Source organism: Grammomys surdaster, unplaced genomic scaffold (genome assembly GCF_004785775.1).
Source record: "Grammomys surdaster isolate TR1022 unplaced genomic scaffold, NIH_TR_1.0 126398, whole genome shotgun sequence".
NCBI lineage: Eukaryota > Metazoa > Chordata > Mammalia > Rodentia > Muridae > Grammomys > Grammomys surdaster.
Genome location: NW_021621192.1, coordinates 4,752,656 through 4,769,843, shown reverse-complemented (window position 1 = coordinate 4,769,843; position 17,188 = coordinate 4,752,656). Strand labels below are relative to the sequence as shown.

The following is a 17,188-nucleotide window of genomic DNA, read 5'->3' as shown; positions in this document are numbered from 1 at the left end:
CATAAAACAATGAAACAAAAACAGGCAATTAACAGATTGGCGCACCAAGGACAGACAATAGTCAGGAAAAGCAGAACTAAGGATTTCTTCAGTAAGAGCAAGAGAGAAAGCAGGACATATTCCAGGAGGGCTCTGAAACAGTCTTTTCTTTCTCTTTTGCTAACACAGTCTGAGAGAAGACAACTGCTTTTCTAACCTGCCCCCTCTCATTTTCAAGGTCTAAATTTTCATCTCTTTCTTAGGAGGTGTCACACTCCCAAGTTACTCTCTTTTAGTACCTGGGAATTCGCTTTGGCTAGATTTTCTATTTTAGCCCATGCTTCTCACTCTTTCATTTTTAGCTTCTCTTTGAGTTTTTATGCTTTGAACTGCTGGGTGTAGTCATCAAAGAGTTTCTGGTCCATCTCCATGAAGAATTTCAAAGCACTGTATATCAAGCCATGTATTGTCTTGTTCCAGTAGGTCTCTGAGTTGTGGTATAAGGATGGAAACATGATGGGCAGAATTTTCGCTGCATTGTCACTGATTAAACTCATTGTTTCAGTAATAGAGTGTCCACTCTGCCACCTGGAAGTGAGGGCTGGAAACACATTTGGCTAACTCTTGTAAAGGAGGCTCCATAATCTTCACAAATTCTGATGGTTCAATTACATCTAAAATTTCTTCTAATTCATTTAAGAACATTACTTCTTTTGGACTGTGAGACTTTGGCCAGTATTTGAGAAGTGCCATTACCACTGGTTCAGTGAGGGTGTTGCTGTTCTTCTCTAAAAGCTGCATAAAACAGTACACCAGCTTGGGATGGTAGACACTCAGGGACCTCACTTTGTGTAAGGGCAGCAACACCTTCAACAGGAAAATCTTGTGTTCTTCCTTTAGTGGAAAGGCAAATCCATTAATTATACCTCCCAGGATCTCCAGTAATTCTGCTATGCCATTGTGGTGCTCTGTCTCATTGATAAACCTATAAAATATATTATTGATCTGTTTTCTGATGTAAGCACACAGGACTAAGAACTTCACATAGATTCTGTGCAGGGTCATTTTCAGAAAATCTCTCTCCCAAGGATCCTCACTGTCAAAGAGTTCTAGAAGCTACAATACAAACTTATAATCAATATATTTCTTTGCAATATTGGGCTGGAAATCTGGAGACTCTAAAAATCTTAAGAAAATTTCATAAACAAGCTGCAGATTAGGCCAGGCTGCTTCTAGCATCGTTTCATCTCCTCCTGCGTCTAATTCTGCTCCTGTAGGTTTGGAGGAGGGTGACAACGTTCGGAACTTATTAACTGCAAACATGTGGACTGCTTCGGGGTAAATGGGCTCTGTGATTGTGTTCCAGTTGTGGGCGACATGTTCCACCATTTCACTTAGTGCAGCTTGCTTTACTTCTTTCCACTTCAGGTCACTCAGTGGGTCAGAAGCAAAGTCAAAGAGGACACAACACTGACATAGCTTCTGGATGAAAAGCTTCTCTTGACCTGCAAGAGGAACATCTTGTAAGGATGGGAATTTTTGCAGTTCTCTATTATCGCTGGCATTAAACAGTGAAGACTTCTGCCATTTGTCTTTCTTCACAGGGACTATGATTGGCTGAGGGACTGGTACTTTTAGTTTAGTAGATGAAGACTGGCCAGCTCCAAGACTGTTTTTCCTGCTGGCTATCTCTACTTCTGCTATATCTTGTCCTTCTTTTGAACCTTTTCCACTTTTCACTAGTTTTGGTGGTTCTTTCTCTTTCTTGTTTTTATTCGACACGGCTGGTGTGGACCACAGTCTCCGAAGCTCTTGCAGCCGCCTGCCACCGCTGCTGCTGCTGCTACAGCAGAAATGCCCCCGGCCCCCATCGTGACATCCCAGCTGCTACCACCATCATCAGGGGACTGAGTTGCTCGTCTGCTCTCACTTCCCCTTTTCCTGGCTTCCCTTCCAATTTTTTGACCTTGCATACTTCCCCTTTTCCTGGCTTCCCTTCCAATTTTTTGACCTTGCATTTCTTCAATTTTTCCTTTTCTAAAATTTTTCCCTCATCCTCAGAACTAGAGCTATTCTCCACCTCATGCAAGGATTTCTTAGCTGCATCATCCTGGGCCACTATTTGTAGGGAGGAACTCCTAGTTCCCATGGCTCAATCAAAACGATCAAACTCTCTTAGTGCTACTTAATACTTTCAGTTTGATCCCATGCCATTTTTCCAATACGTTTCACTCACTGAGCTGGCCGATTGGCTTCTTCCAGGAACAATCCCTTCAGGTTCTCCTCTCTTTCCTGATGTTGATGGAACCTCCACTTGACAGCTCTGCTGATGCCCACCATATCAAGCTCGGGTGTAGGCCTGGGGGATTAAAGAAAGACTCAGACTTGGGTCATCCGTTATGAGAGAATGCCAAAGCTTTTACTGGGCAGGTTCAATATATACACCAAGCCAGGGAAGGAAAAACACAAACTCAAGGAAAAACAGGAACTCAACTGGGGAGGGGGAGGGGGGACAATAGGATGTCAAGTGTAAATTCCCTACCTGGGGCATCATCCTTCAACAGGATGTTTTGTTCTTAGAAAAACTGCAGAATGTTACTTTGCAGACAGCAGCACACGGACAGCATAGCAGCCCTTCGGGGTCCTACACTCCTGTTTCTCACTTACTTATAGAATATCAGGATTATTTTAATTTTTATTTTTTTATTTTTTTAATTTTTTGTTTGATATTTTATTTATTTGCAATACAGATGTCATCTCCTTTCCCCATTTCCCCTTCCTAGAAATTCCTATCCCATCCCCCTCCTCCTTTTTGCTTTTATACCATTTTGATTACATGCATGTATTAAGGTCCGTTCTAGGTTCAGGGTCTAGCAATACAATAGATGCATATAGTCAAGGAACAAGCAAGACAATAAACACAAATAGTCAAAGAACAAGCAAAGCATTAAAAACAATTATGTGAACACTCCCTTGATCCCTTTTTCTAAGGGCTTATCCAGATGACCAAAGTATCTGAGCCTACTTCCGTGTCCTATCCCAAGGTCATTTTCATGTCTGAAGCCTACTTCCTTGTTCTAGCCTAAGATTTAGATTCCTACCTGAAATTACTTTTTTATTCTAGCCTAAGATTTAGATTACTGCCTGAAATTACTTCTTTGTTTTAGCCTAATGTCTGATACCTGCCAGAAACCCACTTCCTTGTCCTTGGCCAATGTCATATTCCTGCCAAGCAGACCATTTCCTTGTCCTTAGCCCATGCCAGATTCTTGCCAAGCAGCCCCAAAAGCTCTCTGCCTCTCCTCCCCTTTTTTATTTCATTAGCAAGACTGAGCCTGTCTTAGGTCTATCTTACAAGAATGCCTTGCTTACCAATCATGGAATATGCATTATCAAAAGCAATACATTTCTGTCTTACGTTGGTAAGGCTCTGTGCAGAAACCTACCCATTCTTGGCTTGCCAACCTGTTAATTTAATAACTCTGTCTGGGAGTTAATTTTCAGGTTCAAGCCATGTTCTTTGGCTGCCAACATGTTGATGTTGTTAAAGACAGGCTTTAACGCGATAGGCAGGAATAAAAGAATTCCCAGGACAAAAAGGGCTAGCATGATCAAGCTATATATGCCATTCTTGAAGCTTGACGAAAATAGAAATACCAACTTCAGGCCATGAGTAATTTTATCTGCAGTTATCTACCACATCAACGCTGAGCAAAGCAGCATTCTTTAAATTCATAAACTCACTGTGTATCATTAAAATACCCAGAGAGGTGTTAGAATTATGCTAATACACTGCAAGTGTATTTAGGCTTCTTCCTAACTATAATGACTACCAAGGTAAATTTTAGAACTAACATGAATCCAATGGTATTTGGCATGACACTTGAGATGCCTGCTTATACTTAAATTCTGAACCTCCTTCCAATAATTTGAATAGAATAAAGAACATCAATCCATTCTTCCAAATGCCTAAGTACTCTTGTATATTCAACATATTAGTAACCTTTTTTGCTAAATGATTAACAAAAGTAGCTGTCTTAACTTCTTGTGTCAAAGCAATTGCAGAAGTGGTGCTAGGAATGAATGTAATTAAAGCTGTTATACCAGCAATAATCAAGCCCACTACCCTCTTGCTTCTGCTTAAAGCCTGACTCATTACTTCCAGTACTTGCAAGCTATTTTTAGAATACCAAGGTTCTGTAATACCCAGGGCAATAAAACAAAAACTAGTTGATAGGCCTCCATAACTGACATGCCAGATCTCAAAACACAAACACAATTAGAAGGTGTATAATCAATGCAACTTACATTAAATACTGTAGAAGAAACAAAAGTAATTTTAACTTGACAATTAAAAGAGACTTAACAAATGTGCTAACACCTGTCTGACATTCAGATCCTGCCCAACTTGCTAATATAACATCCTAGAGATTTGTAGCTAATTTGCAAATATGTCTCCAAAAATATCCACAACCAGACTTCCAAATTAAGATTGTTATTTCCAATATTGGATTGATTTCTAGACCAGTTCATGATTGCATCTTCTAAGGAGGACAGAAGTAACTACACTTTGGTATTTCTTTTTCTTGGTCTTCATGTGGTCTGTGAGTTGTATCTTGGGTATTGTGAGCTTTTGGGCCAATATTCACTAATCAGTGAGTGCATACCATGTGTGTTCTTTTGGGATTGGGTCACCTCACTCAGGATGATATTTTCTAGTTCATTTACCTAAGAATTTCTTGAATTCATTGTTTTTAATAATTGAGTAATACTCCATTGTGTAAATGTACCACATTTTTTGTATCCATTACTCGGTTGAAGGACATCTGGGTTCTTTCCAGCTTCTGGTTATTATAAATAAGACTGCTATGAACATAGTGGAGCATATGTCCTTGTTATATGTTGGAGCATCTTCTGGGTATATGCCAAGAGTGGTATAGCTGGGTCTGTAGGTAGTGCTATGTCCAATTTTCTGAGGAACTGCCAGACTGATTTCCAGAGTGCTTGTACCAGCTTATAATCCCACCAACAATGGAGGAGTGTTCCTCTTTCTCCACATCCTTGCCAGCATCTGCTATCATCTGAGTTTTTGATCTCGGGCATTCTGACTGGTGTGAGGTGGAATATCAGGGTTGTATCGATTTGATTTCCCTGATGACTAAGAATATTGAACATTTCTTTAGGTGCTTCTCAGCTTTTCGTGTTTCCTCAGTTGAGAATTCTTTGTTTAGCTCAGTGCCCCATTTTTAATAGAGTTATTTGGTTGTCTAGAGTCTAATTTCTTGAGTTCTTTGCATATATTGGATATTAGCCATCTATCAGATAAAGGATTGGTAAAGATCTTTTCCCAATCCTTTGTTTGCCATTTTGTCTTATTGACAGTGTCCTTTGCCTTAAAGAAGCTTTGCAGTTCTGAGGTCCCGTGTGTCGATTCTTGCTCTTAGAGTATAAGCCATTGGTGTCTGTTCAGGAACTTTTCCCCTGTGCCTAGGTATTCTAGGGTCTTCCCCATCTTCTCTTCCATTAGTTTCTGTGTATCTGGTTTTATGTGAAGGTCCTTTATCTACTTGGACTTGAGCTTTGTACAAGGAGATAAGAATGGATCAATTTGCATTCTTCTACATGCTGACCTCCAGTTGAACCAGCACCATTTGTTGAAAATACTGTCCTTTTTCCACTGGAAAGTTTTAGCTCCTTTGTGAAAAATCAAGTGACCATAGGTGTGTGGGTTCATTTCTGGATCTTCAATTCTATTCCATTGATCTTCCTGCCTGTCTTTGTACCAATACCATGTAGTTTTTATCAATATTGCTCTGTAGTATAGCGTGAGGTCAGGGATGGTGACTTCCCCAGGAATTATTTTACTGTTGAGAATACTTTTCACTATCCTGGGTGTTTTGTTATTCCAAATGGATTTGCAAATAGAATTGCTCTTTCTACCTCTATGAAGAATTGATGTGGAATTTTGATGGGGATTGCATTGAGTCTGTAGATTGCTTTTGGCAGAATGGCCATTTTTACTATATTAATCTTGCCAATCCATGAGCATGGGAAATCTTTCCATCTTCTGGGATCTGCTTCAATTTCTTTTTTCAGAGACTTGAAGTTCTTGTCATACAGATCTTTCACTTGCGTGGTTAGATTCACACCAAGGTATTTTATATTATTTGTGACTACTCTGAAGGGTATCATTTCCCTAATTTCTTTCTCAGCCTGTTTATCCTTCAAGTAGAGGAAAGCTACTGATTTGTTTGAGTTGATTTTATATCCAGCCACTTTACTGAAGTTGTTTATCAGGTTTAGGAGTTCTCTGGTGGAAGTTTTAGGGTCACTTAAGTATACTATCATATCATCTGCAAAAAGTGAAATTTTGACTTCTCCCTTTCCTATTTGTATCGCTTTTTCTTCCTTTTGTTGTCTAATTTCTCTGGCTAGAACTTCCAGTACTGTATTGAATAGGTAGGGAGAGAGTGGGCAGCCTTGTCTAGTACCTGATTTTAGTGAGAATGCTTCAAGTTTCTTTCCATTTAGTTTGACATTGGCTACTGGCTTGCTGTATATTGCTTTTACTATGTTTAGGTATGGGCCTTGGGTTCCTGTTCTTTCCAAGACTTTTACCACGAAGGGATGTTGAATTTTGTCAAATGTTTTCTCAGCATCTAGTGAGATGATCATGTGGTTTTTTCCCTTTGAGTTTGTTTATATAGTGGATCACTTTGATGGATTTCCAAATATTGGTCCATCCCTGCATTCCTGGGATAAAGCTTACTTGACAATGGTGGATGATTGTTTTGATGTGTTCTTGGATTCGGTTTGCAAGAATTTTATTTAGTATTTTTGCATTGACATTCATAAGGGACATTGGTCTGAGGTTCTGTTTCCTTTTTTGTGTCTTGTTTTGGTTTAGGTATGAGTGTAATTGTGGCTTCTTAGAACAAATTGGGTCATGTTCCTTCTGTTTCTATTTTGTGGAATAGTTTATAGAGAATTGGAATTAGGTCTTCCTTGAAGGTCTGATAGAATTCTGCACTAAAACCATCTAGTCCTGGACTTTTTTTGGCAGGGAGACTTTTAATGATTGCTGCTATTTCTTTAGGGGTTACAAGACTATTTATATGGTTTATGTGCTCCTGATTTAACTTTGGTACCCGATATTTGTCTAGAAAAATTGTCCATTTAATCCAGATTTTCCAGTTTTGTTGAATATAGGCTTTTGTAGTTGGATCTGATGATTTTTTTTAATTTCCTCAGTTTCTGTTGTTATGACTCCCTTTTCAGTTCTGATTTTGTTAATTTGGATACGATCTCTGTGCCCTCTGGTTAGTCTGGCTAAGGGTTTATCTATCTTGTTGATATTTTCAAAGAACCAGCTCCTTGTTTTGTTGATTCTTTGTATAGTTCTTTTTGTTCCTAAATGGTTGATTTCAGCCCTGAGTTTGATTATTTACTGCTGTCTAGTCCTCTTGGGTGTATTTGCTTCTTTTTGTTCTATAGCTTTCAGGTGTGCTGTCAAGCTCCTAGTGTGTGTTCTCTCCAGTTTCTTTTTGTAGGAACTTAGAGCTATGAGTTTTCCTCTTAGGACTGCTTTCATTGTGTCCCACATGTTTTGGTATGATGTGTCCTCATTTTCATTGAATTTTGAAAAGTCTTTACTTTCTTTCTTTATTTCTTCCCTGAGCAAGTTATCATTGAGTAGAGCATTGTTCAGTTTCCACATGTATGTGGGCTTTCCATTGATTTTATCATTATTGAAGACCAGTCTTAATCCATGGTGATCTGACAGGATGCATGGAATTATTTCAATTTTATTTTATCTGTTGAGGTGTGTTTTGTGACCAAATAAATGGTCAGTTTTGGAGAAGGTACCATGAGGTTCTGAGAAGAAGGTGTATTCTTTTGTTTTTGAATGAAATATTCTATAAATATCTGCTAAATCCATTTGATTTATAACTTCTCTTAGTTTCACTGTGTCTCTGTTTAGTTTGTGTTTCCATGATCTGGCCATTGCTGAGAGGGGGGTGGTGAAGTCTTCCGCTATTATTGTGTGAGGTGCAATGTGTGCTTTGAGCTTTAGTGAAGTTTCTTTTATAAATGTGGGTGACCTTTCATTTGGTGCGTAGATGTTCATAACTGAGATTTCATCTTAGTTGATTCTTCCTTAAATGAGTATGAAGTGTCCATTCTTATCTTTCTTGATAAGTTCTGGTTGAAAGTCAATTTTATTCAATATTAGAATGGCTACTCCAGTTTGTTTCTTGGGACCATTTTCTTAGAAAATTGTTTTCCAGCCTTTTAGTCTGAGATAGTGTCTGTCTTTGTCACTGAGGTGTGTTTCCTGTGTGCAGCAAAATGTTGGGTCCTGTCTACTTATCCAGTCCATTAGTCTGTGTCTTTTTATTGGGGAATTAAGTCCATTGATGTTAAGAGATGATAAGGAAAAGTGATTGTTGCTTCCTGTTGTTTTTGTTATTAGAGGTGGAGTTATGTTTGTGTGGCTATCTTCTTTTGGGTTTGTTGGAAAAAGATTATTTTCTTGCTTTTTCTAGGATAAAATTTCCTTCCTTGTGTTGGTGGGTTCCCTCTATTATCCTTTGTAGGGTTGGATTTGTGGAAAGATATTGTGTAAATTTGGTTTTGTCATTGAATATCTTGGTTTCTCCATCTATGTAATTGAGAGTTTTGCTGGATATAGTAGCCTGGACTAGCATTTGTTTTCTCTCTTAGGGTCTGTATGACATCTGTCCAGGATCTTCTGGCTTTTATAGTCTTTGGTGAGAAGTCTGGTGTAATTCTGATAGGTCTGCCTTTATATGTTACTTGACCTTTTTCCCTTACTGCTTTTAATATCCTTTTTTTGTTTTGTTTTGTGCATTTAGTGTTTTGATTATCATGTGATGGGGGGGAAGAATTTCTTTTCTGATCTAGTCTATTCAGAGTTCTGTAGGCTTCTACTATGTTCATAGGCATTTCTTTCTTTAGGTCAGGGAAGTTTTCTTCTATAATTTTGTTGAAGATATTTACTGTCCCTGTAAGTGGGGACTCTTTGCTTTCTTCTATACCTAATATCCTTTGGTCTTCTCATTGTGTCCTGGATTTCCTGGATGTTTTGGGTTAGGAGTTTTTTGCATTTTGTAATTTCTTTGACAGTTGTGTCAAAGTTTTCTATGGTATCTTCTGCACCTGAGACTCTCTTTTCTATCTCTTGTATTCTGTTGGTGATGCTTGCATCCATGACTCCTGATCTCTTTTCTAGGTTTTCTATTTCCAAGATAGTCTCCATTTGTGATTTTTTTTTATTGTTTCTACTTCCATTTTTATGTCCTGAATCATTTTGTTCAATTCCTTCACCTGTTTGGTTGTGTGTTTTTTTGTAAATCATTAAAGGATTTTTGTGTTTTCTTTTTAAGGGCTTCTCCTGGTTTACATGTGTTCCCCTTTATTTCATTGAGGGAATTATTTATATCCTTCTTAAAGTCTTCTATCATCATCATGAGAAGTGATTTTAAATCCGAATCTTATTTTTCTGGTTTCATCGGGTATTTAGGACTTGCTATGGTGTGAGAACTGGCTTCTGATGATGCCAAGTAACTTTGGTTTCTATTGCTTAAGTTCTTGTGCTTGCCTTTCACCATCTGGTTAACTCTAGTGCTACCTACACTCACTGTCTCTGACTGGAGCCTGTCTGTTCTGTTATCTTGGTTGTGTAAGAATTCCTCAGAGTCTAGCTGTCTCTGTGATCCTGTGATCCTGAGACCCTGGTTGTGATAGGTCTTGGGAGTCAGGCTGCTTCTGGGTTCCTGAAACCCTGGTGTGCCCAAGCTCCTGAGATCCTGTGATCCTATTATCCTATGTTCCTATGTGTTAGAGCTCCTGGGAGTCCAGCCTCCTCTGGGTTTTAGGGGGTTGGGTGCAGAGCTGAAGCCTTAGGGCTGCTCTTGGCACAGGTCTTATGCTTCTTGACCAGAAGAACAGGATTACTTTAAGTACACATTTTGCTACTCATCTTGTTCCCCTCTAGAAGGCATGTTACATAAAGATTTACTGTTTTTCCCCCAACTCGGATTGTGTCTGGCACAAACGAAGTACTATCTAAACAACTTATTCATTGATTGATTGAATAAATATAAATTTTAATCTTAGCTGTTTTCATGCATGGAAATTACTGACTATCTACTGTCTTCCAGATTCAGGCATAATTCTTGGTATCTGGATGGCCTACAGAACTCAGGCTAAGTTCCTATCTTGTTCAAAATTAGTGAAGTGCAAAACCCTAATAATGAAAAGACTTTAAAGTGGTTTTTTGATCCAGTGATTCTAGAAGCTAAATGATGTTGAACAGAGTGTTCAAAGCACACAGCAAGAAAACACTAAAACCACTAATCAGAGCTAAAGACTTCTCATTACCAGTACATTGCCTTTTACAGGATGGGAACACTGTAATAAGGACATGAAGAACAAAGTGTCTCAGGCTTGAGAATGTTACTGAAAACATACGTAATACCCACATAGGACAACAAATGATATCAATGTTGATGATAACATAATATTATCATGTATTTTAAGGAAAATCAACAGACAACAAATATAGGGATTACAAAACAACCCCAATTCTCTTGGGGTCCCAGGTAGGCCCAAGAATCAAAAACAGGATAAAAGCATATAAATTTGTTTAACGTCTTATAAATGGTATGAAATCCATCATAAGGAAATCAGGTATCTAGAGGCTGTTGGATTCAGTCACTTATACACTGGACACATAATACTGGTATCAAGTGTGACAAAGTAAAAAGCTGAGGTATTGGGGAAGAGAAATGACAAATAAGGTAAGTGTGAATTTCACAAGGTGTGTTTATGCAAAATGTTCCAGGATTCAGCTTTCCATCACTGTTGATAAGAATGCTATTTTCAAATATAGTATAGTTTGTTGCCAGGTGTCAGATGCTAGGAAATTACAAGTTCAAAGCCAGCCAGAGATACTTATCAAGAGCGTATCTCAAAAAATTTTAGCTGTTTTCCTTTTGGTTCATAAATGATACCTTTCACATTACAATTTCATCTCCAGTCTCCATCTCTTGCTTTTATGAAAGAGCCTGAAGGTCATTATGATATTGAGACTGTTTTAATTCAAAAACAGCACATCAAACAGCATGTTGTAGGGTATCTTGTTAACTCCTTCATACCATGCATCTGTAAGGTTTTCCTGTGAGTTTCTGGACAGCTGTAATTAATGAATGCTAAAACTAAATGGAGTTTTAACTAGACTAGATAGACTGGTGATGGAAAGGAAGGAAGGAAGGAAGGAAGGAAGGAAGGAAGGAAGGAAGAAAGAAAGAAAGAAAGAAAGAAAGAAAGAAAGAAAGAGATTGAGAAAATAAAGATTTGAAATACCAAAAAGTACATCCAAAACTGCCTACCGTTATCTTTTTTCCCCTCATCAAACCCTAGGCAACAAATGTATAGTGATTTAAAAGTATAAATTCCAATTAGAGGAAAAGGATTCAAGGAGACAAGAGTAGTACATTCAAAGGAACATCTCTAGCCAAAGGAGCCAAGAATAGAAGCCTCGCTCAGGACGCTTACGGAACGATACACATGTGGGATCCTAAAGTGTATATAGGGAGGATATTCAAAGTACTTAGCAAGCAAGTGGTAAGAATTCTATTCTGAAAGTGAAAGAAAGAAGACACATTGCAAAAAATGTATATAAAAAATGAAATTAACACCTGGAGTGAATGGAAACGTTTCCCCATGACGAAACTTAAAAATTCCAAGACAAGACATCCTAGCACATGGAGAGACACAAGGAAACAGCCAGCTCCTACTGCTGCTGCTGCTCTCTAATCCTTCAGGAGAGGACTGATGCAAAGCTAATCCCCCTGTGGTGGGGCAGGAGCATTGTCTTCATTGCTTTACTCATAAATATAAACAAGCAACATTGCCAGGCTTTTGAGAACTGCCTATAACAAAGAAGAAAATAAGAATAAGAAAACTGTCTTGAGACCCCAGGAAGTTGGGAGGTCTGGTGGGGTGGGGGTGGGTGGGCAGGGACATCCTCTAGGAAATGGAGGTAGGAGGGAGGAGGTACGAGATGTGGAACAGAGCGTGGGCCAGAAGGGTGATAAAGTCTGGAGTGTACAAAAAGATTAAAGAATAAATAAATAAATAAACAAAAGAAAAAATTACTCCTGAGATGTAGAGAAGAGAGATCATTTAAGGAACAATGATTGAATAAATATCAAAAAATTAAGTTCTAATTCATATCATCAACTAGATAAAAGAATCATAGATATAAATAACAGAAAAATGCCCACCATTCCTTGATAATCCTTCAAGTTATAAATATATGAATAAGACAATAGTAACATTGAAAAAAGTTTCTAAATAAAATAATAAGAAAATGTTGTGAGGCAATTCCTTTAAGGAACACACAGATTTTTTTTATTTTTTATTTTTTATTTTTTATTTTTTATTTTTTATTCTCTCGTACAATATATCCCAACAGCAGCCTCCTATCCCTCCACTCCTTCCAATCCCACCACCACCACCTTCCCTCTCCCCAGATTCAGTGTTTCTCTATTTCCCTTCAGAAAAGAGCAAGCCTCCCAACCTATATGGGGAAAAGGGTCCTAAGAGCAGGTAAGAGTCATGAACACCCCCACTCCCACTGTTAGGAGTCCCAGAAAAATCTCAAACAAAACAACCATTAATATATGTATAGAGGACATAGCATAAACCCATGCAGTCTCCTTGATTGTCACTTGAGTCTCTGAGCCCCTGTGAGACCTGCTTAGTTGATTCTATGAGTTATGTTCTCTTGGTGTCCTTGATCCTCTGGCTCCTACTATCCTTCCTCTTCCTGTTCTGTGGAGTTCCCTGAGCTCTGTCTAACATTTGACTGTACACGCAGACTCTTAAAGTGGCATAGAAAGTCCTTACAGTTAGCCAGAAGCTTCACAAAAACTTGTTCAAATCATGCAGCCCTGAGCCCTACAGTTCTTGGCTTTTTAAGCACAAAAACCACACCCTGGGTTGACATACTTCAGTCATCAAGAACAGTTAACAAGAAACAGAACCATAGAAGCCTAAATGAAAGGCTACTGCACTTAGGAACATCCCCAATCACATCCTGGGACCATTGGCTTAGCCTTTATTTCTGCAGACTAGGTTCCTGTTTAGCAGGTGGTGTTTTCTACACGTATGGGTCCTACAGCCTGAATGGGTTTCTGCCATGGCTTCAGTTATGCTAAGGTCTGGGAGTCTACTCCGCCCCTACAAAGTTTAGGGGCTTGTTACACAAAGGAGATAAGATCATTTTCACTAACAAATGTAAAGAATGGACTAGGGAGGCCTAATACCAATTAGCAATGCATATACCTACTATATATTGCTACATGTGGTAATAACATGTTAAAATTAACAATACAAACAGATAACATATAAATATATATATATATGTATTTCATCAGATATACATATATGTGTTATTGTGATACACACACACAAGAGGAAGTTATTACAGAAAAACTTAGATCTATCAAGGGCAAGTGACAGAACTGAATTTGTTATGGCTGTTACAGCCCAGGCTTTAACTCTAACAACTCCAATAACATTTAAAATAGTGATAGTTAAAGAGATTCATCTATTTTTTGTGTTCTAGAAAATGTTTTATTGCAAAAAGAACGTTCTTTCCCAAATGAATTAACTAACACTTAAAAATGCCCCAACCTTCACCCATGGAAAAAGCCAGACATAAGGCCTCTGAATTCCTTCTTTGTCTGGCATAGGTGAATTTTCCTGCAGACCTTTGGTTGTTGATCCATCCTGGCCTGAAAGCAGTGCAGAACTCCTTAGTAATGACCTTTCCAGAGGATCCTCATTTTGGTGTGAGCATTCTAATCTTCACATAGGCACACCAGGATCCTATTTTGCACTCCTGGTTCTGTGAAGCTTTGTGTATTCCTCTCTCTAAACAGTGGCTCCTTTCAGACCAGCCTCTGAAACCCTGTGGCCAAGCATCCTCCTCCCTTTTGCCATGGTCCTCCTTCCCCAAGTGCAAAAGTTTCCTTTCCTGCTTACAATAAAGTCACATTTTACTTAAGTCTATTGATTTAACACTTTGATACCGAGGCTAGGGACATGACTCAATTGGTAAAATGTTTGCCATGCAAGCCTGAAGGCTGAGTTTGATTTCCAGAACCCACAAAGAAAAAAAAAAGCCAGATACAGTAGTACATACTTGTAGTGCCAACCCTGAGATAGGAGAGAGGCAGACTACTCGGGCTCAATGACCAACCACCTTAACCTACTAAGTGAGGTCAATACTATGTATTGAGACCATGTCTCAAAATGAAAACAGAACTCAAGACAGAAAACAAAACAAGCCAACAATAATAACAAAAACCCAATACGGATGGCTTCTACAGAATAGCATCAAAGTTTGACCTCTGGCCTACAGAGATATGCACACACACACACACACACACATACACACACGCATGCACGCACGTACATACGCACATGCACACATGCATGTACATATGCATCCACACATTCATATACACCCATATGAACATGTATTCATATGAGCCCTTAAGTACACAAAACTTGAGTCTCTAAAGAGAACTGGAGAAAATCTTAGACAGAAAAGAAAAAAAAAATGAATACAGGTCTTCTCCGAATTATCTAGTCTGCACCCAGACTGACAGTGAGGAAGGTGGGAAGCCTACAAGTTGTTGAGATTTCAAATTGATTTCTGGAAAGGCACACGAGTGTCCAGAGAGAACATCTTCAGTTTTTTGGTACTATGTAGGGCTACAGGTAGTGTTGAACTAAGCATGGTAAAAAGTGGACAGAGCTGTGGTCAGAGAAGGCTAATGCTGCATAGGCCAGCAACGTGCAAGAGAGTAGCAATAGACAGCTCCGGGAAGGTTGGGGCTGAATGTTAAAGCAACACTCTCAAAAAAAAAAAAAAAGCCCAAATCTGACTGTCAGCCTTCCTCACCAAAATAACTGTCAATCTTCTCCTTCCAGGCCTGGACCACAGCAGCCTTAATGAGGCCCTCTCTCGTGTGGAGTCAGAAGATGCATCTTTGGATGACAAAAAACACCTTTTAGGCTATAATTCTTCTAATCTCACTTCTCAGAAAAACCAGGGATGCCTTAGGCACAGAAAATTCAGCTTTCCTGCTGCTCCTGAAATATTGTTAGGGCAACTCAACAGGAGAGTTTCTGATCTCTTACCCTAAGGCAGGAATTCAAGAAAGAGCAGAAAGCAGAAGCTCATCCTTGAATCCCTTCTTTTGCAACAAAGTAAGCTCAGGATTATGAGTATGGTATCATCCTCAGCAATGAGAACTTTTATTTTCAGAGCTTGTGAATTACCCTACAGCAGCCATTAGCAAGTAGACAGACATCATGCAGAAGTATAGCTCTTGATTCCCTGATGACAGCTAATATTCACCAAAAATAAATAAATGCATCCCATGCATTTATTATCTATTACATCATTTTATGTCCTTTGAGTTTATTATAAATGATACATGAAAAAAATACAGATCTGTTCATTGCAGGTTATCTATGTTTTAAAAAAAAACAACCTCTAAGTAGCCAATTTGGAGACATCTCAAACAATGTAGTCTAGCCATAAATTAAATTAAATATGTATATATTGACATTGAAAAATGCTTTGCCAAAAGTTAAAAAGCAAACTACAGGATAAGATGAGGTGCACACAGTAAGCTACATCCCAAAAGGGGAGCTAAAGAAACATTAACCACAGTTTCCTCTGGGAAGTGGAATTGTAGGGAAGAGAAAGTGAAGAACAGGGCTTCAACCTTTATGTTTCATGTACTTCTGTATTCCTTTTCTTTGCAATACATCTGTGCTACTTACACATTCAAAACAACCTGTTTCGATTTAACGAGAATGGATATGGAGCTGTGGGCTAACGCATTTTGAAAATATGGACAGTTTATTTGCAATACAGCGATCCCTTCCCAGAGCATGTGAACTCAGAAACACGGCTCTACAGCTCTCCACGTAGCTACACAGCTAATACATGGGGACGCTTAAAGACGCAAGCAAGTGAGCAGCACTGGAAATACAGCATCCTCTCTAGACCACCCCTCAGCCTATAAAAGCAGGCTGCCTGTAGCAAGTATGATTGGGAGAAAAACACACCGTATCATTCTGCCATGTGTAGAAAGATGCGCCGTGAGGTTCTTACATTATTTTTTCACTCCTTGGCTGATATTCGTGCCTCTTTATTCCCTTGAACTTTTCTTTCACACAAAGTACAGTTTCAATGGTGAAATTATGAGGAATTTCAAGAGGGCAACAATTAAGTGTTTATACCCAAGCAGAATCGCTCCAAACATCCTGCCTTCCAAGAATGTGCCTGCATGCCCATCAAGACAGCCTTGATTTTTACCTTGAGAAGGGATATAAAACTGCACCCTGTCTCAAGGCAGCATCCATCTGAGATTCAGAAGATCCTCCTCAAAGCTGATGCAACTCATAACAAAAGCAAGCTGACTTCTTCTGGGCATAAACGATGAACCATGAACCCAGCAGCCAGCAGTGCAAAACTGACTGTATACTGATTTAGCTGCTTGGCCATGCATTTTAGTTTATTTTTTTTTCAAGAAACTGCTTTATTAATGATGAGCCAAAATGGCACAAGATTGTGTTTACTTTGTTACACAAGTACCGAAGTACTTTTTCTCAGGAAACTTGATGATATGCATACAATCTGCAAAACCTGTCAGTGTCCTCCACCTACGTTTGAATTCAAAACCGACACTCATTTCAAAAGTTAGTAGCTACTTTAGGAAAAACAGATTCAATGTCAACAGTTCGCCATGTACCTCTCTGTACAACTCTTTCAAGCATAACTTTTCATTATGATACAAAGATTCTTCTTCTAAATTAATTCCACTCTTTTATTAAAACCTATGAAATATGAAATGATAGCTGCTAATGTGCTGGCTCCATTAACTGTAAAATTTGCCAGTGTTTAAATGATGTCAGTTACATATTAATGCCATTGTATGTTACAAATAGAACGTCGATCCATTGTAATAATGGCTTAATAATTTCATCAAAACTGTGAAATAAAATGAAGTTTTGAAGTTGGTTTTTTCAATGATAATACAGTTGACTATGTTAAAAGTTAGCTGTGTGATAGTTAAACATGATAAAATCCACATAT

At 38.6% G+C, this 17,188-nt stretch overlaps 1 pseudogene; it reads right to left on the bottom strand.

The window, feature by feature from the left end:
• Positions 1-248: 248 nt before the first annotated feature.
• LOC114614672 overlaps positions 249-17,188 on the bottom strand; it is a 158,322-nt pseudogene continuing 141,382 nt past the window's right edge.